This window comes from Hippocampus zosterae, chromosome 16 (genome assembly GCF_025434085.1).
Source record: "Hippocampus zosterae strain Florida chromosome 16, ASM2543408v3, whole genome shotgun sequence".
Lineage (NCBI taxonomy): Eukaryota > Metazoa > Chordata > Actinopteri > Syngnathiformes > Syngnathidae > Hippocampus > Hippocampus zosterae.
This window is the reverse complement of record NC_067466.1, coordinates 16,921,895-16,949,107: the sequence shown is the minus strand read 5'-3', so window position 1 is coordinate 16,949,107 and position 27,213 is coordinate 16,921,895. Positions and strand designations below refer to the sequence as shown.

Genomic DNA, 27,213 nt, shown 5'->3' with positions numbered 1-27,213 from the left:
TGTACAATCTGTTAATAAAGTTGGAGGGGGGGGGGGTTGAAGAAATCAAAGTTGGAGCGCCCTCCCAGGAACTCTTTGCCTCCATGCGATGACTTCCAGGGCAAAGCATTCCACGATCGAGATTGAGGTTGGGGGAAGAATTGACCCCCCCGCGTCACGTTTCCCTGACCCGTCTGTGGCACGCACGTCGCATTTCCAAATTGTGTCTGATTGGCTTCGGGCTTCTGGGGGGGGGGGGGGGGGGGGGGATCACGGGGGCCGCTTCTCGCGGCATATGCTCGTACATCATGCATCTTTCATGCTGATGATTGCGGCAGAAGGGACGGTCTGCAGGAGCGTGAGCAACGTCGCAAATGTTCTCTTCACTTCATCTCTCCCCCCTCTGCTTTTTTTTCTCTTTTGCATTTTTTTTACATATATATATATATTTTTTGCAGACAGTTTGTAGCAGCAGAGGCAAAAATCGCATTCTGGAATAATCTGACGTGGAAAGACGCATTTCCTGCAAACAAAGTCGCTCTAAATTCACAAGTGCGCAGGTTAGCTCGCACTTGCGTCCGTGTCCGTCATCCATATTGCTCACTCGAGCGGCGCCATCTTCCACTTTAGTTCAACTCGTTCTCCGCTTTGTTTTGTGCCGTGTGCATCCCTTGGCATTACTGTTTAAACCCCCCCCCCCCCCAAAAAAAAAAAAAAAAAAAAAAAACTCAACAATGTTCCCGTGAATGTGATTTCACGCTAGGCTGGTTACGTGAAGCTAAACAAGCTCGAGGCGGGAAGGCGGGAGAAGCCCCCGCAGGCCCCCCCCCCACTGGCGAAAACACTGGCGGTGCATGTTTGAAAACATTGCCAGTGCATCGCAATCCCTGCATGTCTGCTGTTCAACATTCACAAATTTGATTTTTGTTTGAAGTCGTAAAGAAATCAAGTATTTGGGTGATGGTGGATGCGGCTAGTTATTTTAGGCTACGTCGTTAGCGAAAGCTATCGGTGAGCCTACTGCGTGTTGAATTAGTCGCTGATGTTAAATTTTCCACCGGTTTGCGATTGTAACGACAAACAGCTGTAATCGGAAAGTAAATGGGTGGGTGATGCGCACCCCCCGCCGCGTCATCCTGCGCAAGCTCATTTTGCTCTGTGGCTAACAGTGATTAGCCGGGACCTTGCGTGTCTGCTGGAGGGTGTCAAATTTGAAAGCCTCGACACCCATCGTTGTCATGATGTCGATTAGCATTATGTTGTGTTTGCGCCACTGGTGGGCTTGTGTTCCGGGGCCTGCATTCCACCCCCCCACCCCCCTGCTGTGCTGCCTAATTAATTAGCGCCAAAGCGTTAAAGTCAGCCAGTCTGTTAACAGCCCCCCCAATACCTCCTGTGAACACTACCGCTGTCGGAAGCGCTGGAATTGGAAATTGTGATTCAGCAGCGAGCGCCAGATGCTAATCTAGCAGGCGAGGTTGTCACGCCATTGTTTTGCTCAAAAATGAGTCTGTTTTGCTTAGTTTTAGCATTAGCTTTAGTTTAGCAGCTTGAATTCCTATTGAAGTATTCAGGCGGTTGGACTATGTACATTCAAACTATTCGTTTTTTTTTTAATATATGTATTTGTCCTTTAAATACAGTATATGAACCCAAGAGGCAGAGCACTTGGGATCTAACGTACGTTTCGAGCTGAGCTAATCGACAAAAGCAATTTTTCAATTTTAGTTTATCGTTGCTTTAACTAAAATAACCCTGCGACAGATAATCTATATTTTTTTTGAAGTTGCCGTCGGACACGGAGTAATTCCAACTTCCTCCTAGCTTGAAGTCGGAGCAACAGGTGTGGTGTTCACCTTGCAAGCGCAAACATAATCCCGACAACTCGATTAGTTTTTTTTTTCTGTTATTGGAGACTTCGGGACTCTGAGCGCTCTTCCAGATGCAGTCAGAGCAAGCGACGTTGACCTCTGAGCGCAAACGCGATTTTCTTTTCCAAAAATGAGTACTAAATCATCATTCAAAGTTCAAAAATGAGTACTAACGACATTTTTGTGCTGTAATTGAAGACTTTTAATGACTCTGAGACTCCTTCCGCCCGCGGTCGGAGCAGCAGGCGCTCATCCACCAACCGCATTGGAAAAAAAAAAAAAAAAAAAAAGATCGACTTGGTTGTTTAATTTCACACTTGATGGCTGTGCAGACACTCCAGAGAGCCAACGATTGGTATCCAAGCAATTAAAAACTCGATTTGCCTGAGTATGTCCCTTTCAAGACCTTCCATCGCGGTGGCTTACAGTAACTCCGTTTATTAAAACGCCCCCCCACCCGCAGTCTACAATGGACGCGCTATAGGCGCTCCTCCCGTGCGTGATCAATCCCCGACACGTATTGTCAAAATGTGCTCTTTTATAATCCAGCTGAGCCTCGCCTTGCTGTCGTGTGAAGATTTGCGGGGGATTTGACAGCAGTCGGAGACAGAGTTATCCGGGATGAATGATGGGTGGTCTCACTCGCTCAAACAAGAATGCCCCCACCCCCTTTCTTTCCCACCGCGACTCCTTCGGGAAATCAGAGGAGCAAACCGGGGGAGCGCAAGGTTCGTCGGTGCGTTGTGGAACAAGTCATTTCTCGGTTTTCTGCGGGTGCGACGGCCAAGTGAACTCATGGCGACCGCGGCGGTTGAACGAGGATTAAAAGGCCGCTGCCGCCGCTCCACTTACTAACCCCCCCCCCCCCTCCAAACGCCGCTCCCATATTTCTCAAGCGGTCCGCGATGGCCCCCGGGGGTCACGGTGTCCTTGCAGATTTAATCCATTGATTTATTTTGATCCACATCTGCAGTGCTATATCGTGCGTATAATATATATTGAAATGTTAGTACAGATTTTAGCAAGCATCATGGAAGTTGACATGTTTCATTTGCTTTTACGGGCCTTGTGAAATGATGTGGCGGGCCGTATCTGGCCCACGGCCCATGGGTTTGACACCCGTTGCGGTCAAAATGGCCGCCAAGTAACTACTTTTGCCAGGTTATCATTGCACAGCAAAGTTAATGCTACTCATCAAATGGTGGGCAGGCGGTTTACATCATCTGCCCCCCCCGAAGCGCCAGCCGCCGGCTGCTGTTTGGCACTCTTGCCCGGTGGCTTCCGGGTGGCGAGGGAGGGGGCGGGTCTCCAGATGGGGCTCACGTGCCGGCAGCGGCCGCTTTGCAGGGAGAACATTTCCGCGCGATGGGGTCGTCGAGGTTCTCTCGTTAGCAGCAAGCCGGACTCTTAATGAGATGCTAAGCGGGAGGCTCGCCGCCGTCACGTCCGGGGCACGTATCGACCGGACCGGGCTAGATCGTCTTGGTTGTTTTTAATGCCGAGCTTTAATTTATGGATGCGGCAGACGCCGGGATATTACACTATCATGAGTAATAACGGCTAATTGGTGATCCCGGATTTACGGCCGCCGCCTCTTAATGACGTCCTCAAGGGCCTTTTGTTATCTCGGAGATGCCGCGGTTCGTCGGGTACCGTATTTCAGGACATTTCTCGCCGTGGGACTCGACCAAGTACGGTGACATTGCTAATTTATTCTCGGATTACGATCGGCGTCGGTAGCACACCTCAAACAGTTGCTGATTGATTGTTCAAGCAAATCAAATATGGAAGTCAGAATTATGCCAGTGGGATGAATGTATGTGGACGACATGTAACGTATCCTGCCTAGTTAAAGACACGGATGGCATTCGAGGACAACAGGCGACATTTGGGTCATTCATTCATTCATTCATTCATTCATTCATTCATTAAATCGTCGCTTTATGCTTCGGAGCGGGAGCGCCAGCGACATGTGATCTGCACATTGTCGGCCTGCTGCTCCGCTGCGTTGCCATCTGCTTCTTAATCCTGTTTGGACTCGTACTCTCACTTGTTTTGGGTTTTTTTTTGTTTTTTGTCACACAGGAGGGGGGGGGGGGTTTCATCCGCGGATGCCGATTTTTGTCTTGTTTGCTATACTGGCTTACCACCAGCTATTAACAACATGCCTGTGAAGCTCAACAAGTTGCGTGTATCAGGATTTTGGGGATGTTTTTTTTTGGGGGGGGGGGGTTAGCTCTGAATTGTGGCTATTCGTGAGCCAGGCAGGTGTCAATCCCCCGCGAAGAACCAGCTCATGTTGTATTTATTTTTTCTTATTTGATGTTGTTTTTAACATTGTACTCGTGATTTTAACTGCTTGTTTTACTTGTTTTAAGGTGTCCTTGAGTTTCTAGAAAGGCGCCCACAAATAAAATGTATTATTATTATTATTATTATATCGCGGATGACTTTCCGTTTGGAGTTGTCAACTTGAATTTCATTTATTCAAATGGATTTTACAGCCAGTAAAATTCAGCCCTTGCTGATGCGAGTGTGTTGTCGACGAGGCGAAGAAAAATCCTAGTTGAGCAAATTTTTTTGGTGGGGGGAGAGATTATTAATACCGTGAAGAAAGCAAATATTTTTTTTTTGTTCTGCGACCTTGGGCATTTCAAACGAACACTGGGGAGTTTCACAGACAGGAAGTGACAGTTTTCTTTTCCTTCTTCCCTGAAATCTCTGCTTGCACTTAGAGCCACGACCGTGTTATCTATATTAACTTTCTTTGTTTTTCTAAGTAGTATTTCATCACCAAAAAAAAAAAACAAAAAAAACACACACAGGGGAATTTCTTTCAACATGTGCACTTCCGACAACTAATGTAACAATTAGCGATCACAGGCGTCGCGCTGTCTTAAAGATTTCCGGTGCTAAATTTAGAACTGGCTCAGCATTTTGGGTAATGCCTGCGTTTGTGCTTCTTCACTCCCGATTGTTATGATAGCCATAGAAAAATGCCGGATGGGTAATCATCAGTATGTAGTTCACATTTGGGGGGCAAACAAAATCTCAAGGACAAGTTACCACCGGAAATTGCCACCATGGCCCTAAGATGGCTGCTCTAAACACAAACGGCAGCACTTACTGAGACTTTTTTTGTGGAGCTACTTAAGATAAACAGTTTGAGCAAATTTCAAGTCATATCGGGATTTTTAAGTTGAATTGAATGTTGAATTGCGGACCCCTACAAACGGCCGAGATCACCCCGATAAAACTGCTTCAAACAAAAAATGGCAAGCTCCCCTTTTTTTGTGGGTCTACACATGATAGGCGTGCCCACCAAATTCCATGTTGTTAAAACTATCTTTGGCGACAAAATGGCAATTTATTTAGTCTGCGACCCAACAACACGGGCCCCCGGACGACGCAATTCCAGCAGAAACGCGTGAGGTGAATCCAACGAGACGTGTAATGAGCTTCGTACGCTCACGACTGCCTTCGGGTATGCTCGTGATTGCTTTAAATTGCAGCCACTGATTAGCAAGGTCGGAACAATCGCCAGTCGATTGAATTAAACGCGCACCTCCGGCAAGCGCTTTCATTGACTCCGAGCGCCTCTTGTCAGGTAGACTTTGCCCACACTCGAATGGGTCGTGCTGCTTTCATGCACCTGCGGTGTTGCGAACCGCTCGCTGCGATCTGTGCAATTTGCTGCTTGATTACGCCGTATCCGGATGAAAGAAGGCCGAGCGGCCGGGATATGTTGCGTTCAATTGCCGTGCGAGGCCGCGAGAATGAAGATTAATGATTGTGAGGCGCGGGGGAGCTTTTCCGGCGATGGAGAAGTCCAAAGAAGCCGCCCAAAGTGGCGTTTTGATATTTTGGAACCTTTGGTGACGGTCACACATTAAAATATGTTGGTTTGGGGGCGGGGCTAGTAGCTTTAGGGCCATGCATGCTGTTGCGCAGAAAGGTTTCCCGAAGCATTGTGAGGCAAGGTGCGCAGCGTCGAAACGCCGAATAAATTTCCCCAAAAAGCAAAGGCCCGGGAGGTCGTAATGTTCACACGGGGAGCAACCGCCGGCTGACGGCAAGTTCTTCATCTTCTATCGAGCGTCTCTCGTGGCACATCTACGACGGAGGTTGGGCGGGGGTGACCACCCGTAAAGTTGAAGTGCGGCAAACTTTATGGCTTTGACGCAGTTTCTTGGCATTCTGGCGGATTTACCAGCCCTCTCCTTTAAAAAAACAAAAAACAGTAGCGTCGTTAATGCCGTACGCCGAATCAACGCTTCTCCAGACTTGGCATCTGTCAAGATGACTTTTATGGTGGTCGGCTGGGAATGTACAAAGCTTGTTAAACATCTCAACGCGGACCCGAAAAAAAAACCCCCACCAGCCCCCCCAAAAATGAAACGATGATGTTTGCCCCACTGCAGCGCGGTGTTTGCAATGAGTTAGCGCAATGTCACAAGATGGCGGCAAAGCACTACTTTTGTGTAAATGACCTCCTCAACATCAACTTAGTTCTTACGCCAAAAGACAACCTCAAACAACTGCTTTTTGTCCAAAACTAGCTCCTCAACATAGTGCCTTGACGCCAAGATGATGGCGGCGGCGCAATCAACTTGAAAAAAATCTGCTGAGTTTTCAGCAATATCGCTTCTCCCCCAAAATTTGCGGAGAGGTGCAATAGCAACTTGCTTTTTTAAGTCACGCTCGTCAATTAGCCATCACATTAGCTGTTGACATTAGCATCTGATTGATTAAATAAAACGATTTATGTTAATTAGCAAACATCCACCCATTTTGGGGGGGTTCAAAATCATCGCCCATTGAGGTTTCATGCATCAAAAATGCTGGAGATTTGCTTCAAATTGCCGACGAAAAACTCCGCTAATGCTAATTCGGATGTATTTTGAACCACGTCAGTTAGCTTAATTAAAGAATCAACAATTAAGGTTGAAACCAAACATCCCAAAACAAAAACATCTTAATCCTGGGATTAAGTACCCCCGCCCCCCCCCCCCCCCCTCAGTGGTTCGTTCCACCACCCTAAAAAAAGCCGACACCCCCCCCGGCTCAAGTCCTGCAGTTTTATCTCATTGGTGTGTTTATCGTCTCTTGTTGACGGCTTTGTTGCTCTTGGAGAGAAAACATGTCACAGTTCATTTCCTGGGATGAAAGTAATGCGAGCGAGCCCACACTCTTTTGAGTGTATATATATAATTTTTTTGGAACGCAAAGAGACAATTTTTATTGGACCGCTTCCCAATTCCCAGTCATGCCTCGCGGTCATCTATTGGAAAAATAGAATCCAACTCGCAAACACAGACCTTGGCAAATGGACTCCGTCATTCGCATTGGACCAGAAACTTCCGAGATGTGCCAGAATGAGCCAGATGAGTTCAGGACAAAAAAGAAAAGCCGTTAAAGATCGGCAGCAATGCAGCCGATTGATCCTCATGCAAATTCAAATTGTCCAAATCCTCTGAATTTATGATTCTTAATTGTAAATATTCTCCGATTTCTGCTGTCCTCTCGGAAAGCAGACCGATTATCTTTTTGTGGTATCAAAATAAAATAAAAAAACTTTTATTTTGGAAAAAAAGCACTATTTTTGCTAGTTCCTAACATGTCTTTGTCCACACATTAGCACTCGACAATGTCCTTCCAAACTCGGGATGTTCAATCCGTCCCCCCCCCCCCCCCCCCCCAGATCGATACCAAGCACCGATACCACATGTAATTTTGATCACATCAAAAAATAAAATAAAAAATAGCCCAAAATGCATGCATGCACCCCTCCCCCAAAGAACCCCCCCCCCTCCTGAATCTCAATCAAATCTTCCTCCTCCCCCACAGATGAATCTTTCAATCTGCCAAAGTGTCGTTCCGCCGGCGCCAGCCGATGAACTTGTGACTTATCGTCTCCCGACCTCAGGTGTTACGATGTGCGTCATGTACGCGGCGGCAGCGACCAATTGGACGTGGTCCCATGGCGACACACACACACACACACACACACATGCTTTCTACCCCCCCCCACCCATCCACCCTGCAGTCAGTGCCTGTCCTAGATTCATCACACTCTCTCTCCTTTTCTGGCTGCTTCAGTCCTTCACCCACTTGAGCTCTTTGTGTGCTGCTCTCCTACACCGCTCTGCACTGAGTTTGGTTTTTTTTTTTTTTGTTGGTGCGCTCAAGCTCCTGAGCTCTGCCTGGTCCTAATCGACAATTAGTCAAGAAACAGCCGAATGAGCGTGCTCGCCTGTCAAACTGTCCCGAACGATCTGCACATGGGCGTGGCATCGAGTTTAAATGCATTTCAGGGATTTGGAGTTTGGTCTGTTTGGTGTTTAGTCAGGATGAATTTTGCTGTCAATTTTTTTGTTAATTAAGAAAAATAAAGAGAAATAGCACTCATATATTACGTTTTTTTTGCGGGGGGGTGGAGCAGTTTTTTGAATTATTGACTTGTCGCAAATTTTAGAATGTTTTGTTCGGTTAATCCCAAGGACCTGAAGCTTTGCTTGAAGGTTGTGGTCAACAAAAAATAATAAAAATAGCACAATATAAAAAAACATTTTTAAACCCACACTGAATCGCCACCAAACTGTATTTTCCTGTCGAGAAACATTTTCATTTGGACGCCTTGAAACCCAAATCGAAACTTTAGTTGAAACTTATTCCTGTTTTTTTCATCCATTTTTTTTCAGCATTTTTTTTTACCTTTCTGTTGCGATTGCCGACTTTGCATTTTAAAAATTGCATTTGATGATCTGGTGATGTCAATTTGATTTTGTTTTGATGATACTTACCTAACATGCACCTTGGCAGCGTCGACTCTGGCAGCGCCGGATTTGTATTTTTTTTTTTTTTTTTTTTTTTTTGAATGTGACCCACACGCGCCTGTTGGTTGTTTTTCAAGTATTAAGGTCAGCGCTTTGGAGCATGACAATCCCTACGGATCTCAAATCTCCCAAGTCGCTCATAATCTTGAAATAAATCTGCTTATGTTTTTTGTTCGCCCCCCCCCCCCCACTCCCACCCCTTCTCCTCTACCTACTGCTCTCTCACTCACTTTCACTTGTCTAGTCCTTTTTTGGAGGTTTTTGTTTTGATTTTTTTTTTTTTTTTTTGCTAGCTAAAACTGATTTGGTCAATTCGACAAATCTATCATGCCATTAAAAGACGTCACCGGTGCGGGAAATGCAGATCGAGTCTGTTTCTTGCGTGATCGGCTTTTCCTCGCCTGCAAATATGCGATGAAACACAAAAAGAACACGATGCTCATTTTAATAACGAAGGACAAAAGATACATGGGGAGGCTCCAAAGTGCAACGCAATCATGTTTTTTTTTTCTCTCTCAATCATCCGTTTTCCACCACTTATCCTGCCCGTGAGAGTAAGTGTAGCATTAAAAAAAAAGTCTGGCTAAAAGCAATGCGTCCAAAAGTCAAAGCAATATTTCCCACTGGGAAGAATGTCAAGTCAATCAATCTGTTACAAGCAACCAAAAAAAATGAACAAAAAAAATCCATCTTGTTGACAGCATTGCGTCTGCCCTATGCAAACTCTCCTGTAAAAGAAGGCGGATTTTTTTTCAACCGTATTAAAAAAAAAAAAAATAACAAGATGTCGCCAGCACGCACAGCCCACCAAGCGCCAAAGGAAACTTGTGCAAGTCTTCAACGTGCAGTAATTACTTTGGTCACCCCGACGATCCTCCACAGGCGTATCCTTGTCATCTGCGGTTACCGTATGATAAACACGCGTTAAGTGGATCGCGCCGCACCCCCAAGCGATGCAACCCCGGCGGTGTAGTCGACTGAAACGGTGCGCGGCTGCTAATCGGAAGGGAGGGAGATGGCTTCATCACCCAAATGTCAAAACACGGACGTGGTTCGTGCGGCTAAACGGGCGCGACGCTTGCGCATTTGTATTCTCGCCCCCGTTGACGGACTGGGAATAGATATGTTGATTTTTAAAGGGCGATACGTTAGCACGTTGAGTTTGTAGTTAGCGTGTATCCAAATAGTTGCGTGTCTGGAGTTCCTGCCCCCGCCCATCATGTGTGAAATTGAGCACCCAAGGCAATCTTTTGTGAGCGCGATGTGGGTGAACTTTGCTCGGACTGCAGCTGGGAGTGAGTCAGCGAAGCGTCATGATTGGAATCGATTATTTTATCCAATCGATTAAAATAAAATTTTTTTTTTCCGTGATTAAATATGAATTATTGACTCGCGCAGTCTCGCGTTTCACGTTACAACGGCTTATTTTGAAGGTATTAATAGATGGCGCCACGCCTAGCCCGTTGAGTGACGTGGGAGTCGACGGATGCGCCTTAAATTGGTGGCTTGGCGATGAAGTGCTGCTTTTGAGACTGAAAATGCAATCACATTTTCCCTTGAATGGTGGTGATTTATTTGAGGATCTCCTGATCTGGAGTGAGACCAAGTCTCCAAGAGCATCCCCAAAAGTTTGTTTGGACTCATGACTTGATTTTTCACAAGTATTTGCTCGAGGGCTTGGTAAAGTCGCAGTCGACATTGGCATTCGACTGTAAAATGTCACGTGTCAGAAACGGTGCGATGTGTGTCCATTAAGTCTTTTTTACAGATTTATATACCATACTTAACCATCTGCCATATGGAAAAAAAAAATGTTGGGGGAAATAAAGTGCGAGGGTTCAGAAGGTGCCACTCAGATGAAGGACAGACGTAATCTGTCAGCGCCGACTTCCTGCCCTTGGCCAGCTTTAAGCCTGCCTTTACAGCACACTTGCCGCACTATGCCGAGTTATTTATTTCATTCTGGGAATATTTTCCGTTTCGGACGCACGCACACGCATGCAAATAGGCGAAAGCTCACTCCACTCGCAGCCTCTTGCTGAGATTTATTTTTATTTTTTTTTTTAGTTAGAGTTGCGACCCATCTCTTTAAAGCGAATCAGAGCTCACGGTGGGATTGCGCCGTAATGCCCTGTAGTTAGGAGACAATGAATAGAGTTGTTGGATTAGAGTGGAATCTCGACGGTCCCACACAATCCTGAGTTGTTGTTTTTTTTTTTTTAACTGCTCATCTGTTCGGGGTCACGGCTTAGCTGGAGCCTTTCCTGGCCGACTTTCTGGCATGAGACTGAATGTAAAAAAGTCTCCAATTTTCTGCTCTCATGCCAAGTACAGAGAAGGTCCGAAATGGCGCCGTTGTGTCTTTGCAGATCTTAATACCTGGGTGCTTGGCCTCTTGCGCAAGGAAGTACATGTCTGAGACGTGTAGGGTCTGGCAGAGGAGTTTAAGGCGGAGCGAGGAGTGCATCAGGGCTCAACTCCGAGCCCCTTCATGTTTGCAATGGTGATGGCCTGTTTAGAAAGGGGGAGGTGTGCAATGTGAGCCAGAATACGACAATATATCTGTATTGAATGATTCAAAGACCCCCCCCCCCCAGAGGTCTATTTGTCATGCTAGTGCTAATGCTAGTTTTCATTAACTAATATTTTGGCTTGTAATGGTTTTGTATTTGATCTTGTCTTATTTTAGGAATTATTTCAGGGCATTTTGAGTTTCCTTGTGTGATGGATCCGCAAAACTATCCTACCAGATGTCATTTGTAGCTTTTGCCATTTCCCCGTTCGCAGGACGCAAAGTACATCTCTGAGAACAGCCTGAGATTTTTTTTCTCCCCCCCCCCCACTCTTGATGTCTGCTTTATGAATAATATGTATTTCACTGTTGTCGCTCGCTGCGTAAAATGTGTCAGCATTGGCTGGAGCGTTTATGCTCACCCCCCCCCCCCTGCACTCCCCCGTTGTTGTCAATTTAGCATCTATCAGCAGGCGCGCAGATGAAACGGGCAAAAAGAGGACAGTGATGCGCCTCCCGTTAAAATTTCAATTTTCCACCTCAGAGGAGGCTTGGTCCGCATGAAAGGGGATGAAAATGCATTTCTTGCAGGTTGAGGCGAAACACTTTGCAGGTTTTAAGTAAATGGTGCAAATGAGGCGGCGAACGGATGAAACGCAACACGGGCGGACATTTTGCATTTAAGGCTCGCTTGCTTGTGTTCTCGTCGAAGCGATCCAGAACAACCTCGGCTCCTTCGTTTGCGTCGTCCGGCACAATTGCGACATGCCGTTGGAGAGCTAGCTATGCCTTTTACCCCTTCGGATCGTCTGCTGCTTTTAGAGCGCCACGTTGTCAGGACTTGAACGCTAAAACTTCCCTTCTTCCAACCCTAATCCAAGTTTATGAATCCAGCGTTGCTCACTCGGGCGTGTTCCATACCATTTTTTTTTCAGACCGATACCAGTACGAGTACAATCTCTTTGAGTACCCATAGATGCGAGTACCCATACCTGTGGTACTTTGATTTATAAAATGAAAAAAATAAAAATCACAGATGTGACAGACTGCCTCAGTAACGCTGAGGAGAACTTCATTTTTTTTCCTTTGCCTCGGTATCGGGTATCGCCGGCTGGTTTCGGCAACCGCCACTCTCGCCGATACCATAACCGATACAGATACCCGGCATCGGTACTCGCCCCGCGCCACGTACTCTCCAGTATGTCGATCATAAATCAGTGCCATACTATCCGTCATTTAATGAGCCTACAATCTTAAGAATTGATCAATTAAATAGTTGACGTCAAGACTATTCCAAGACGTCTTTTTGGAGTGACACATTCTCCATGATTCTTCTTTCGATTTTTTTTTTTTTCAGTTCCTGTTCAAGCCTTTGCTGCATATTGTTGCGCACTTGCTGATGTAACGTTTGATTCGGTCGCATTAAAAAAATATATATATATATATTTTTTTGTGCCACCTCTCTTTTCGTTTCCTCCGCTGTTCCCACCCCCCCCATGAAATGATGTGAAATTCACCCACCTCCATGCTCGCTCGCTGGCGAAGCAACACTTCAAAGGCAAAGGCGCCCCTTGATAGCCGCGGGGCATAGCCCACTTCCTTCACGCCATTCCGCGCCCGTTGACGCCCCCCCGCCCCCGCCCCCCTTCCTCTCCCCCCGCTCTTCAATCCGGCGAGCGCTTGGCGGGGGCTGTCATTCATGAAATGAACTTCTCTCCCGCCCGCTCTAGACAATCCCGTCTTCGGCGAGGACCGGACAATCACTGATGGAGGGGCTTTTGATTCGCGCCCTTAGCGTGCGGCGACAGTTTTCATTTTGAAGCTTTGAATAGTGGAGTGAGTGCGCGAGCGCGTGTGGGTGGCCCTTGAATTCCGAATGTTGTTTTGCTCGGGCAATCTGGTTTCATTGGATGGTTGCGTTCACGTCGTTGGAAGTCACGACGGGACGCGAATGACAAAAATGGGACCAAAATACCCCCCGACACTAACTGCCGTGTTTTCACCCGCGTTTCGTAAAATCATTTGACAATTGGCTGTGATCGATTCAAGATGAGGTCATCATCCATTTTTCACAATTTTTCACCGTTTCTGTAGCTTTCTTCCAAGGTGTCTTTGGCGTCCTCGTTCCTCCCATTTTAGCCACATCAAATATGAAATGACATCACATCTGTGTGGGAAAACAGAAGCCCCGGAACAGCCTTTGCATATTTATGAGCGCCGGCTTGCGCTCGCTCTCTTTTATTCCCTTTTCCCGTGTCGGGGAAAGTTTTACAAGATGCCTTGACAAATTACAGCGGGGGGGTGGAGGGGGGGGGCGCTATTGAGTATCGGAAGGACCGAAAGCGCACCCGGGCTCCAAAGTCAACTTCAAACAAAAGCGAGTGCCTTTTGACACCCGAATGGCAGCCGCTGAAGCCGGTTTGTACTTAGCCGCGTGAAATTTTGCGCATCTTGAGCAGAGCGATGATCCATTCTCAAAAAGCCGCACTGGAGCTCTGACATTTTTTGTATCAAGTTGCCCATTTCGAGCTTGATGGAGCCCCCGGAAATGCTTTTGAAAATTCCGCCCCCCCCCCATGACCAAATGGAATCTTCCAGGCATAACTCTCATGAGCATGTTGCCGAGACTCTAAAACGGGATGGCAGCCATTTTGGTTCTCACCAAAAAGACCATCCCTGAAAAAAAAAATAAGAAAAAAAAAATCACAGGAGGTTTTGCTATTTTGTTCTCAATGACACGAGTTTCAATCATTATCCCGGGTTGTCCAGATTTTTGTGAAGCGAGTTTTATCCGTCTTTCCTCGCCGGTATCTTTTCTTGCCATCCAACTCCGTGCTGCTCATCGTACAGCCAGGCGCAAAAAAATTTCAGTCATCGCACAAATGGCCCCCCCGAGCCGTGACTCGGTCATCACAAATTCCCGGGAAACCGGGCTGGGGGGGGGGGGGGGTCATCCCACCGGAGACTGAGCGGGAATTAGTCTGCACTTATCTGCGGTTCACACTCGCAGCAACTAATCTTAAATACGAAACAGGCCGGCGTTTAAGAGCACTCGTGTTATTCGCAGGTAGCAAGTGTTTGGGGCTGCGTTTGTGCATTTGGGTAAGAGGAGATTTGCTCTTTGAAGTCTTTTGGTTTTGTTTCCTGTTGTACCCCCCCCCCCCCCCCCCCTCCGCCCGACTCATGGATTAGGAAGTACTTCAGTGGAACTTTCCAGCAAGGTTGAAAACATTGCGTATCTCAATGTTCGGATTAGCTTTGTCACGTTGTGCCCGAGGCGATGAAAGATCGCCTCGTGCACAACAAAATAACGAGGTGGATCCCCAAGGTAAAGCAGACACGAAAATATTTTGTATCAACACAAAAAGTCTTTAATAACAAACAGAAAGTGCCCGACAGGGAAACGGTAACAAAAAACGCTGGTCAAAATAAGGACCAGGGAAGAAATAAGGAAACAACAGAAAACGCTCGCAGAAAAAAAAACAAAAGGCGAGGAAGGTCTGATTAGACTATAGACTAAATATACAATTTTGGGACTAGAGAGAACGCAAGATAAACGGCCACAAGGCTAGAAGGCAACGAGAAATCAACTATAGAGGTTTTAGCGCGAGAGAACAATGACACGGCGTGGAATACTCCGGCAGTGAGTGGACTGCCGGAGCCTCTTAATAAAGACAGATAATCAACCCGAAATTACGGACAGGTGTGCAGTTGGCGGAGGGAAAAGCCCGCCACCTGCTGGAAGACACGGGACGTGACAGTACCGGGTACTTGGGATCAGAGACCGCGCTCGCCCAATGACGTCATATTTCAGGGAGCGATTTTGACGCCTTGGATTTAATATGATCCGGGCCCAAGATTCCTTGCGATGCAGTATCAAAATATATCATATTTTATATATATGTATATTTATATCATATGGCTAGTATTATTATTTTTTTGGGAATTCGTGGATGGCGTAAGTCTGTAAGATAACATCTGCTTGGCAAAATGTGACGGCGTGGCTTCAATATTTCAACCCGATGCTTAATAAACAATGTTGTATATTACGCCCCCCCCCGTCCCCCCACCCCCCCTCCCACCTTTTTTAAACTGGGCCACGTTACCGTGTACAGGCCTCTCTGATGTCGCGCTGATCACATCCGACAGCTTGTTTGCCACCGTGACTCTGCGTTCTTTCCATCCTCGGCGGCACCTCCTCGGATTAAAAACAAAGCTCCTCGGCGCCTGGCGCTTTATTAAATACCGGCGAGATGACGGAGTGTCAGTTGGTGGCGACGGGCGCCGTGTTCCACTCGACTGTTAATCAGTCAGCTTTTTCTTCTCCCGCCGGCAATTCGGTTAGGGACGCGCAACCGGATGCGCTCACGAATGCACGCGTGTTTTGGGAAGGCTCGTTTGTCGGGATTTGCAACGACGAGGCACTTTTTTTTTTTTTCGGTTTCCGGAAGAGAGTCCTCGCATGTCTGGAGGTGAGATGCCTTTGAACTTAAATTTGAAAATCAAAAATAAAGTAAATAATGTTAAAAAAATCCAAATCACTTTGATCACACAAAAAACAAATAAAACTCAATCATTTTCGATTGTTTTCAAGTTTTTATGCGAGTATTGCTTGCTGCTTAATTAATACAACAAATTTTTTTGTTTTTTTGTTTTCTCCTTGCTGCACGCCTTCACATTTTATACGCCGGCTATAAAATACCTTCCCCGCATTAGATAATGAAAGCGTGACATTTTCCTGAGGTGAAAGTTGGTCTGCGCTACGTAATCGGAAGGTTTCACGCCGCCGCCGCCGCCGCCGCCTCTCTCTGGCTTTAAATCAATGGCGGCTCACTCTTGCCAAGATGAACTTCCATTAGACCCCAGCGCTCGCCGCCACCTCGCATTTCTTTCTCCAAGCTGCGGAACCGACGAGAGACTACGACTGGCACCGAACTCCGAAGAGGCCCGCAAGAAATTGCCTCAGACCAAATTTTGGTGGCAGACTGCTGTTTTGGTTAGCAACAGAGGAGAGACTATTTTTTTTTGGTTTTGGTTTTTAACCAATGGCGGTAATTACTCTTACTGGCCATTTTTTCCAATTTTCCAAAAGACAGCCTTTTTGTGGCAGAATGTGATAAACGCGTCCCGACAACAAAGCGGCACCAAAAAAAAAAAAAGCTTTTCGCGCGATGTTTGACGGTGAAAAATTTTGGTTGGCCCCATCGTTCGAAAAGGCGACGCGGCGCTCTCTGGTGTTGTCGTGTCGGCGGCGAGGAAGGTGCAAGTTATATGTCATTTCAATTAAAATGACTCATCGCTGAGCTGTCGCGCCCGCACCGCCGCCGCATAATTTACGTTCCCCCCCCCCAAAAAAACGAGCACTCTCCATTTTAATTAAGAGCCGCACGCGCGCTTTCTGGCAGCCGAGCGCTTTGTGGAACAGAGTCGAGAAATGTGCGCGTTGGACGCGTCGCCGTTGTGCTGCATCAAATGGCGCTTTAATTGCGCCGCTCTCTCGAATTGAGTCTTTCTAATTTGAATGGGGGGTGGCGGGGGGGGTGTAAATAAATGCCAGGAATGCGGAGTTCCATTTCTGCCAATGTCCTCTTGACACACAAATATAATTAGACATCAGTAGCTTTACCTTAGCTGATCCGTTACTGTGTCTTGAGGTCCCCCCCCCCCCCCCCCCCCCCCAGCGTTGCCCAAAGCCCAGCCAGCTGCCAGCACGCAGGTTACATTGTGTGAGCGATGGCGGCCATATCGCGGATTAGCGGCCCCCCCTCGGGTAGGACGGCGCCGGGCTCATCCCCGAGTTTGAGTTACGAGGAAGCGCGCTCGTAATACACCCTCCTCGCATTGATCTCCGGGGGGTGTCGCGGAGCAAACTTTCTTTCGGCATTGGCGTAGTAGCGCCCCCACACACACACACACACCGCCGGGCCCCCCCGCCGCCACCCGCCTCCATAGTCTGCACCTGAATTACCTCCCGCCCTCTCGCCGTTTATCACTTTGCCGCCGCTGCACTTCGGGGGCCCACGCGGACTCGGACAAGCCTCGGCGGCTTTGACCCTGCGCGCTTTCAACAGGCATTTGCTCAGTGTGTGTGTTCATAGAGAAGGAGCGCGCACTGGCGCACCGAGTCCCGATGTGGTTTTTGGTGCGCTCTGAATTTCCAAATGGCAAATTTGAGCAACGCACGGAGTTTCCGAATGCTTCCATTGCACTCTGTGAGGTTATTTCCAAACGCACCCTTGGTTAATATCAGTTCCACCGCTACACCGTGTTATTAACTAGCTAGCTAGCTAGCTAGCTAGCTTTACCAACCCCCTGAAAATGTCCCCAAACGCCCCCATTTACAGCACAAAGCAGCTTTCGTGTTTTGTAGTCGCGGTATTTTCACAATGACGATAACCAGGGTATGGGCAGCAGTCTGCGCGGCGTCTGCCGCCAGCCATGTTGCCGTCTGTAGTCGGCGGCGCGTTCCAAGCCCACACGCTGTTCCGCAGCTCGTTAAGAACTAAACGCCGGCACGGCGCTTACACAACACACGGTTTGGGCAGACTAAAAAAATCTCATCAAGATGCAGCGACCAGAGGAGGGGGACAGTGTGGCGAAACGGCTAACGCTAACGTCGAAATTCTTTTAAGACAAGGAAAACAAATGGCCGACTTCTGATGTCTTTTGAGGCATGAATTCTTGAGATGATTATTATTATTTTTTTTTTTTTGTGGCTCTGCCTCCTTTTCTGCTACGTGATTTGGATTTTAAAAAAATTGGAGCTTTGAAAAAATGTTGCTGGAAGTTTTGCTGTTCCTCTCTCAGGAATCGTAGAATTAGCTTCCGCTAGCGATGTAGCGTCTCCTCCTTTAATTGGCTCTGTTCTTTTTGTAATTCATCATATTAGCCTTGCCGTATGACGGAACAATCCGGTTGGAACACTTCATATCGGCTTGCTGTCTTTGCCACGATTAGTCGCGGCGAGTAATCAAAGCTCAAATGATTGAAAGTGATGGTGGTTTTTTTTTCACCCCCCTCCCTTTTAAGTGCTAGCAATAATTCTTACATAACTTCAAGCGCTAGACGCACAGAAATTCAACCAAACTCATTTTTTTATTTTCGACAGTGCTTTCACAACAACATCAAGCCGTTCCGGATGCATCATATCCCCGTCGTGGCTTTGGTCGACTTTGAGCTAAACGAGATGCCGACTTTGTCACGCAGAGACACAGCCGGAGAGTTAAGAGATCTCCCGCTAAACAGATGGGTGACACGCTATCAATTGACTGAGGGGGGGGGGGGGGGGGGGGGGAAATCACGACAGCTGTAAGCACACACCAAAAGGCGAAATAATCTGTCTGCAAAATGACTTTTTGCTTGTTTGTGATGCGCCTCTTGAGAGCAGAAAGTTTCCTTAAAGCGAGCATATTATGGATAAACAGTGACCAAGTCGACAGCAGCTGTGAGCAAGTCTCACAATTACCAAAATGGCTCGGAAAAAAAAATAGCAACATTGTCTCTATTGCTTTTTGGTTTTTGGGTGGGTGGTGCCTGAACAAAATAAAACAAATAAACGGTGACAAAGCCGCATGTGAAATTGGGTGGCTTGGTGATGAAGTGCTGCATCCACCAGGGAAAATAAAACCGTAAAGGGGGGCGGGGGAAATGAAACATAAGCCCTTACCATGTCGATCAGAGGGGAGGGGGTAGCTGGAATTCAAGCTAGCAGCTCTTACTAGCTCTGACACAAAATATTGGACTTTGCAATGTCAGTCACACGTATTAAAAAAAAAAAAAACACGCAAAACATCCAGTCTGGTTTTCTAAGTTGATTTACACGCCGGCCTCCCCTTCCGAAAGCGTCTGTCCGAGCAAGCAATAAGCCTCCAGAGCGATGAGTTGCTTGGCCGTTCATCAATCACCCCAGATAAAGAGCACAGGATGCCCGACGGAAAGAGTTTCCGCTCCCCCGGAGAGATCGGACGTTTTTTTTTTTTTTTTTGTTATCGATGCGGCGGCAGCGGCGGTAGACTGGCCTGCCGAGGCGACCCATTTTCAAGCCATTAGAAGGAACGTTCACGAGAAAATAAGGAAAGTCTTATCAAGCGTGATTGATGTCCGTGAGGCTTTTATTGCAAAAACAGTCCCGGTGTGTCAGCGAGGCTAACGAGTGCTGCTAAGTGCGCCGTAAAAAAATAACTAACTAGCTAAATAAATAAACACACGGGAAGAAACCAAAGCCGAGTGCGCTTTGATGATACCTTGGCATTTAGTCGGGTGTTAAATGTGTCAAATCGAAGCTCCTCGGGTGTGTTAGCCCATGGCTAAAAAGCTAGCACGCTTCCGAGAAAGCCACGAATGCTAACGGTCTCGTTTGGGTGTTCCGCGAGAATGCGTTTAAATTAATCGGGGCAGGAAATGCCCCATAAAATAAAATAATAAAATAAAAATGAATGTAATTGAATGGTCGTTTTTGGGAACCGCAGAAGAGTTGAGGAGGATTCCGCCAATTGATTAAACATGTCTGGCAATGCGGGAGTGAAGTTAAAGTTGAAATTAGAATCAGATTAATTTCTGAAATCGGTTGAAAATTTCACTCATTATTTCCTGAACTCGATGATTGTTTGTGTGATACTTGTGCCGCTTGAGCTCCATCTAGTGGTATGTGAAAGAAGTACAGTACCATTGTATTTAATACCAATCTATAAGACTCATTTTTATTGATTTGGGTAGTTTTTTCCCCCCCAATTTTCCTACTTTTCAGCAGTGTTAATGTTAAAACTACATAAGGAAGTCTGGGTGAGCAAAACCGGACTCCCCCCCTCAAAACGGCAAAATTGCGAAAAGATGACGAAACGTGTTTCAGGAATGTCTTTCAGACCCCTGGGAAATGTTTTTAAGTTGTGAAAATACGCACAGCAACTGGCATTTAGTGGCCTCCTGGCCCCCGGAGGCCTCACGCCGGCCCGACAGCCGCCATTCGTCACGCGCCGCCACGACCCCCGCCCCCCCCCACATCGATTATCCGACAGAGGCGAGTTGAAACAAAATCCATGAAGTCCCCCCGGTGGATCCGGTCAATATACTCCCGACCTTTCCGCCGATCACAAAGCGTCGTTGGGCTAATCAGACGAGCCTCGCCCCCCCCCCACCCCCCCCGTGGCCATCCGTGTTCACGCTCGCTCCACCCCACAACAAAAGACCATTTTTTTTTATGACAGTTGCTCGATTTTTTTCTAAGGGACTCCATTAATAGCTTCATTATTAGTATTTTTTTTTTTAATAGAAAGGCAGAATCACTCTGAATGTTCTGAACTCCTCTTTCCATGCTAGCGGCCGACCGAGCATCTGCTCTTTTCCCATTTGCGTATCCGTTTGCCATTTGCGCCCGATATTTGTCGCTCAAATTGACAACGAAGCCCGTCCTGATATGTTTTGAAAGTTTGAAAAATATTTCTCGGCATATAAAAAAAAGAGGCTGCATAAAACATCTCCCGGCACTGAATATCGACTGCATTTTTGAACGTACGATAAATTAATAGCATTGACCCCCCTGTGCGCATCGGCGGCGTACCAAAGAGAGGAACATAAGAAGAAGAAGCCTGATTAAAAAAAGCGAGAAGGAAGACGTGGCACGAGGCCTCGCTGAAAAATGATGTGAATCATGCGCTCTGACCTTTTCATGGGGGAGGGGCGGAAGGGGGGGGGGACGACAACAACAAGAAGCGCCCACCACCTACGTGAGATTTGGGTAAGAACGGCGTTGGAGTCCGTGCCAAGCAGACCCCCCCCCACCCCCCCCAAGCGCTTTTAGTGCAGCTCGGTTGAAGACCTGAAACAACAGCCAAGCTCGATTTATACATTAAGTGCGGCGATGGTGAATATTTTCCAACGGTTTGGAGAAAGCGTCTCCCGGGGGGGGGGGGGGGGGGGGGGGCGCCTATGAAGTGCAAAGGCGTTTCATTAAAGTATTCAGATATTCACCATCTTGCTCACTTGATACTCAATATCTATATATATATTTTGCCTTGTTGCATTTATTCCTTTGCGTTAGCCTTCCATCCATCCATCCATCCATCCATCATCTACCGCTTATCCGGGGCCGGGTCGCGGGGGCAACAGCTTTAGCAGGGAAGCCCAGACTTCCCTCTCCCTAGCTACTTCTTCCAGCTCTCCCCGGGGGATCCCGAGTCGTTCCCAGGCCAGCTGGGTGACATAGTCTCTCCAGCGTGTCCTGGGTCTTCCTCTGGGTCTTCTCCCGGTGGGACATGACCGGAACACCTCACCGGGGAGGCGCTCAGGAGGCATCCGAATCAGATGCCCAAGCCACCTCATCTGGCTCCTCTCGATGTGGAGGAGAAGCGGCTCGACTCTGAGCCCCTCCCGGATGACTGAGCTTCTCACCTTATCTCTAAGGGAGAGCCCGGACACCCTGCGGAGAAAACTCATTTCAGCCGCTTGTATCCGGGATCTCGTTCTTTCGGTCACGACCCATAGCTCGTGACCATAGGTGAGGGTTGGGACGTAGATCGACCGGTAAATTGAGAGCTTCGCCTTTTGGCTCAGCTCCTTCTTCACCACGACAGACCGATACAACGTCCGCATCACAGCAGACGCTGCACCGATCCGCCTGTCGATCTCCCGCTCCCTCCTACCCCCACTCGTGAACAAGACCCCAAGATACTTGAACTCCTCCACTTGGGGTAAGATCTCCTCCCCGACCCGGAGTGGGCACTCCACCCTTTTCCGACTGAGGACCATGGTTTCAGCCATGGCCTTCAAGGCCACCAAAATCCGAATTGGGAGTTGTAGCGTAAAAAAAAAAAAAAAAGAAAAAAAAAAGCGATTTGCTCAGAAGACGAGAATGAATGATCTGTTTTGGCGTACGTGTGCTTCTAACGCCAAGAGTAAAAGTTGCACTCCACCGCGAGGAGCGAGATCAAGTTACTTGTAAAAGCTCCTCTTTTTATATTAGCCTCGCCCCCCCCCCCCCCCCACATCCTGTGCAGTGTTATGACCCTAAAGTGAGCCCATTAGCGCCTCTTTATTTTTTGTTAGAATTTATTTTTTGTGCCTCCTCTTTTTTTTTTTTTTTGCCTCATCCATCCTTGGCTCCCCCCTCCCTCAGATTTTTCCTTTTCATCTGCAAAAACGGGGGCGCTGTAAAAGGTGCCCCGGCGGATTCCCGTTCTGTACCCCCCCCCCCCCTTGCCGATTGTTTTTCTCTCTCTCGGACAGCTTGTGTCTGTTTATCGGTGGGGGGTGGCTAAAAAGCAAGACGGCTACCTGCCCTTCGTTCGCTAGCGCCTCCTAGCGGTTTTCCCGGCACACCGCCTCCCCTCCCTCGATATGCCGCCCGCGTCTCCCCCCCCCCCGCTCCCCCCCCCCCCCCCTGCTGAGCGACGGGGACCAGGAGGGGTTCTCGGAGTAGCAATAACCCGGGCGTGAGGTCCGTGCGTCTCGGGCTTCATTAAGGGGGCGGTGGGGTGAGGGGGGGTGGGGGGGTGGGGGTGCTGCCGCGTTATTGCTGAGCCGTAATGATCCCGCAGATCTGACTCCCTTTTTTTTTTTTTTTTCTGAAGATGTCATAAAAGAGAACACATGAGATGTGCAGGAAATCTGCGTGAATTATTAATTCCGTCATGTCCCCGGAGGAGGTTTTGTCCGTGTGTGTGTGTGGATGTGCGACTGTGCGCACACGCTGTTGGCTACTGCTCTCCACTTCATACAGGTTGATTCAAAATTTATGTTGCCGCTTCCTTTGGCACAAGAGAGTTATTGCGTGGGGGGGTTGTGGGGGGGGGGTGGGATGAAAGGCTGCGGTAATGCGGTTGAGATGAACGGCACGCTGTGCCCGTTTCGCATCTCGGGAAAGCAAAAGAGACGCGAGCCGGCCGGCGGCAGGAGATAAAAGAAGGAGATGAGGGGGATCGCGAGTGACCCTCGGATACTTTGATGAGCGCGGAAAAGCGGAATTTGTTCATCCAATGATGCAGCGATTCGCATGAGTTTTTGGGGAGTGATTCATTCTGCACTTCCTCATTTTAGTCATTGTCAAGTCTGGGAGAAAGAAAAAAAACATGGCTGCCATTTACTTCATCAGATGACGGAATGACTCTTGTTTGGATCGTTGTTGATCGTAATCACTCAATCGTTAATCACGAGTTGGCATCTTTTGACCGCACTGAGTAGAATTTGCGGAGAAGGTCCGCGTGGTTGCCGCTGGTCGTCGTGTTGGTGTTTATGTATTAGTCTCTACTCAGTCGTTTGCGGTGGATTGTGGGACAGAAAAAGTCAGTATTCTGAGCACTGTTGGCTAGCTAGCTAGTTAGCTCTCGTCAATTAGCTTGCGTCGCGAGAAAACGGATCTTGTTTTCACGTATTCTGTTGGATTGGTGGAAGTTTGTCGGTGAGGTAGTCAGTCAGTCAGTCAGTCGGAAGGTTTACTGTAACGTATGAATCGCGGTCACTCAGTTAGCTTGTTTTTAAGAACAGTCATTAGCTTGTTTTTAAGAAGTGAGTCATTGTCAACCTTTTTGTCAGCTCGGTGGATCAAGAGCAAACTCTGAATCCGTTTTGGTCACCGTAAGAAAGTGAGTCACACAGTTGGCGAGTTTTGTCGTTTTACTTGGATGATGGGAGACCTCGGTCTCGTTTTCTTTTCATCACCGTTGGCTAACTATTTGGCTAATGTGGTTGATCTCGGTCCATTTGTTGTTTGCCGAGTCGTAGACATTCACCATTGCGATCATATACTAAAAAGTCGACATGGCCGACTTGTGGGGAGAAACTAGCGCGGTTGTGACAAAATCAAGCGCGAGCGACGGCATTTCGGTCGTGTTGGGCTAATCCGCAAACTTGGAGACTAGCGTAACTTGAACAAAAACCGAACACACACAATCGATGCTTTACTTTTTCTTGAAAAGCTTCAATGAAAGACACCAAGGGCAACTTTTTTTTTTTTTTTTTAAACACTCCTAGCAAACGGAACAATTATCTGCCAACAAGCACACCAAATAAAATGCTTCCTCTTCATTTAGCCGGCGGAGGAATTCATTCTGCGACAAATCCACGGGGGCGGTTGGAAAGCTTTTCGGAGGCCGCTCGCGATGAATGGCGCCGTTTCGTCCTTGAATTAGCTGCTGCGGGACACGTTCGAATGTGTTCCATCCCATCTGAAATGGACGCAGCCGCAGTTTATTCCAAATTTTTTTTGTTTTTGTTTTTTGTTTTATGGGGTGGTTGGGATGACTCGGTGTCTCGCCAAGCCTTTCCACTTTGTCTTACACACGCACGGCCATGAATTTTTAACGTTAAATCTGACCGCCGGCAGTCAACATTAATGCCTTCCGCGACCGAAAGCATCGGATATCTCGCTTTGTTAATATTTCAGCAGAGAGGGAAGGCGCGTTTGCCCCCCCCCCCCCCCTCCGTTGACTGAGAAATTACCACGCGGCTCGTTTCGTGAAATTTTGGCCACGCTTCCCTTCGGACATGACGCATATCGAGAGAACGTGGATGTCGTACACTATTTTGTTTGATGTTTTTATTTTTGTTGTTAATTTTGTGCGACAGTTAAGAATCTTTTTTCCTCTTCATGTTGATTTTCCTATTTCATGCTATTTATTTATTTATTTTTTTTTAAACAAAAAAGAGGATGTGCGTGGTGACGCGTCGACTGTAAATGGCGGACGGTATATCGATGAGACAGACTTAACCTTTTCCAGCAAAATCCTTGGCGACCTCCACCTTTTGTCAATAAGGCGGCTAACAATCACGCAATCACCCCCCCCCCCCCCATCGCCATTTCAAATTGCAGGATTGTTTTTTTTCTGTATGAAAGGTGCAGGTGCTCATATTTTCATGGTTTAAAGGTAGTAACAGAGGCAGAAGGGCAGCTATTGGAAAGGGAACAACACATTTGTGGGACAGGGATGTCAAATATAACACTCGCCACTCGTTTTGAATTGGGGGGGGGGGGGTGGGACAATTTCATGACAGGGATTTCATCCACACGTGAAAAGAAAACAAAGTTCAGAATTCGCCCGACCAGTTTTGGGTTTTCAGCTTTTGGATGTTCAACTTGCTTTTTCCCTGCCTCAGACACGCCCCCTGCTGGGTCATCTTGTTTTTTTTTTGTTTTTTTTTTGTCACTTTCAACACAATAGGGCAGTCGACATACGTTTGTCCAGCCTTGCCTTTCACACTGTCCCCCTCCCGCCTTTAACACAGACCCCCAAAAACGAAAAATTTGCAAACTTTTTTTTTTCCAGGCGGCGCATGCGAGTGTGTTTGAATGCCTTTGTCTTTTTCCGCCCAGATGTGAATCATCCCCCGATTGCGAACTGTATGATTATTTTTAACGCGCTTAATCAGGACACTGACTTCAATTGTTTTGTGTTTTTAATATGGTTTGTTTTTGTGTGTTTTTTTCACCACCATTTAATCGTGGCTAACTCTTTCCTCCATGTTTTGTCCCTCTTTTTTGTCTTCCATGCCTCGTCGCAACATCCTCCGGGCCTGCAACACAGGTGAGTCAACTCTGTTTTCCATTTGAGTTACGTCGGCTTGCTTTGTTTGCACTGTCAAAATTCAACACTTGCCCCCCCCCCCCGGAGCGTCGGCTCAATTGGGCTCGCAAGTGACGGGGGGGGGGGGGGGATTCAAATTTCCGGAATTAGCGCGGAATGTTCTTTAATGCTTGACGTGTCGTAAATATGTGAAGTTTGATGCATTGGGAACCACTTTGTACATACTGGAGGGGGGGGGGGTTGATTTTTGGAGGGGGTGTGGGGTATGATTTTGCTCTGTTCTATACGAGTTGCATATCAATGAACTCATCAACACTATTTATTGTGATAAATTCGCACCTTGGCGTGGAATTGATTTGCAGTGAATGATTACTTGGAATCGATGCCGTGGCTTGCTAGCACTGAAGTACGTGCGCTCCAGTTGCACTAGTTGCTTCGTTGCTTCGTTTTTTTTAATCAGCCGTATCTACTGATGCGAAACATCAAACATGAGGTGACTATGCAGGAGTTAAGGTATCAAGCAATATCCAGTCATTGTCGATGTTTCGGAATGGAGCGAATTTTAAACAGGTTTGTGTATCTGGTGCCCCCTTGTGGCCCAAAACATCACATCAAACGGTTAGCTTCTGCTTCCTAATAAGATGGAGATGTAACAATATTTGATTGTCAAATTTTGCTGTCGTTTTTTTTTTTGGGGGGGGGCTAATGGCCTCCAAAAGCCAGACGCGAAACCACGCTAGAATCCGCAACCAAGGTCATAAAGCGGAGGGGGGAAAAAAAAATTACCAGTTATCGCCTGGGTTGTTTATTTGACGGATGGATAATGGCTGCAAAAACGCTCCCCCAAATAGCCAATAAAAAGAGCTCCGAGATGTCTGAAAAGGGGAAATTGGAGAGTGGGGGGGTGGGGGGGGATGATAATTGAGACGTGTTGCCGGTGAAAAAGTTTGCGGCGTAAGAAATATGCAAATTCCCCCCCACCCCCCAGTGAGACGGACACTGTGTTTATCATCGGAATGTGACAAAACAAGCGCATTAGTTTTTACGGCTCTGCGGTCGAAATGGCCTCGCAAAACCAAATCTTTCAAATCATGCCGGTAAAAATGAAGAGACGTTAACGTACCTGATAGAGAGACACAATTGTTTTGTTCTCTCTTCAAGGCTTTGTCGCTTGGCCGGATTTCAAGTTTTACAATGAGGGTTTTCTTCTTGGGTTGCAAAGCTCGAGTTAGGGTTTGAAGAAAGCGGTACGGTTTCAAACCCCAGTTAGGCTTTCGGCATAGGGTCTCAAGCCTTGGGTTGGGGTTTCAAGACCAGGTTAGGGTTTAAAATGAGTTGAGGTTTTCAGAGTAGCGTTGGAAGTGTAGCGTGTTGAGGGTTTCAAAACAGGGTAAGGTATTGAAACTAGCATCAGGGTTGCAAATGAAGCCTTGAAAACAGTGGTAGGCAAAAAATTTCCAAGTTTGGGTTTCTAACGAGACGTTGAAAGTAGGGTATCAAAT

General features: G+C 47.3%; 1 protein-coding gene across 1 annotated transcript in view; it reads left to right on the top strand.

The window, feature by feature from the left end:
* Positions 1-27,213, top strand: part of LOC127588242 (transmembrane protein 132E-like) — a 105,342-nt gene that overhangs the window by 1,353 nt on the left and 76,776 nt on the right. The gene's annotated exons all lie outside the window — the stretch shown is intronic.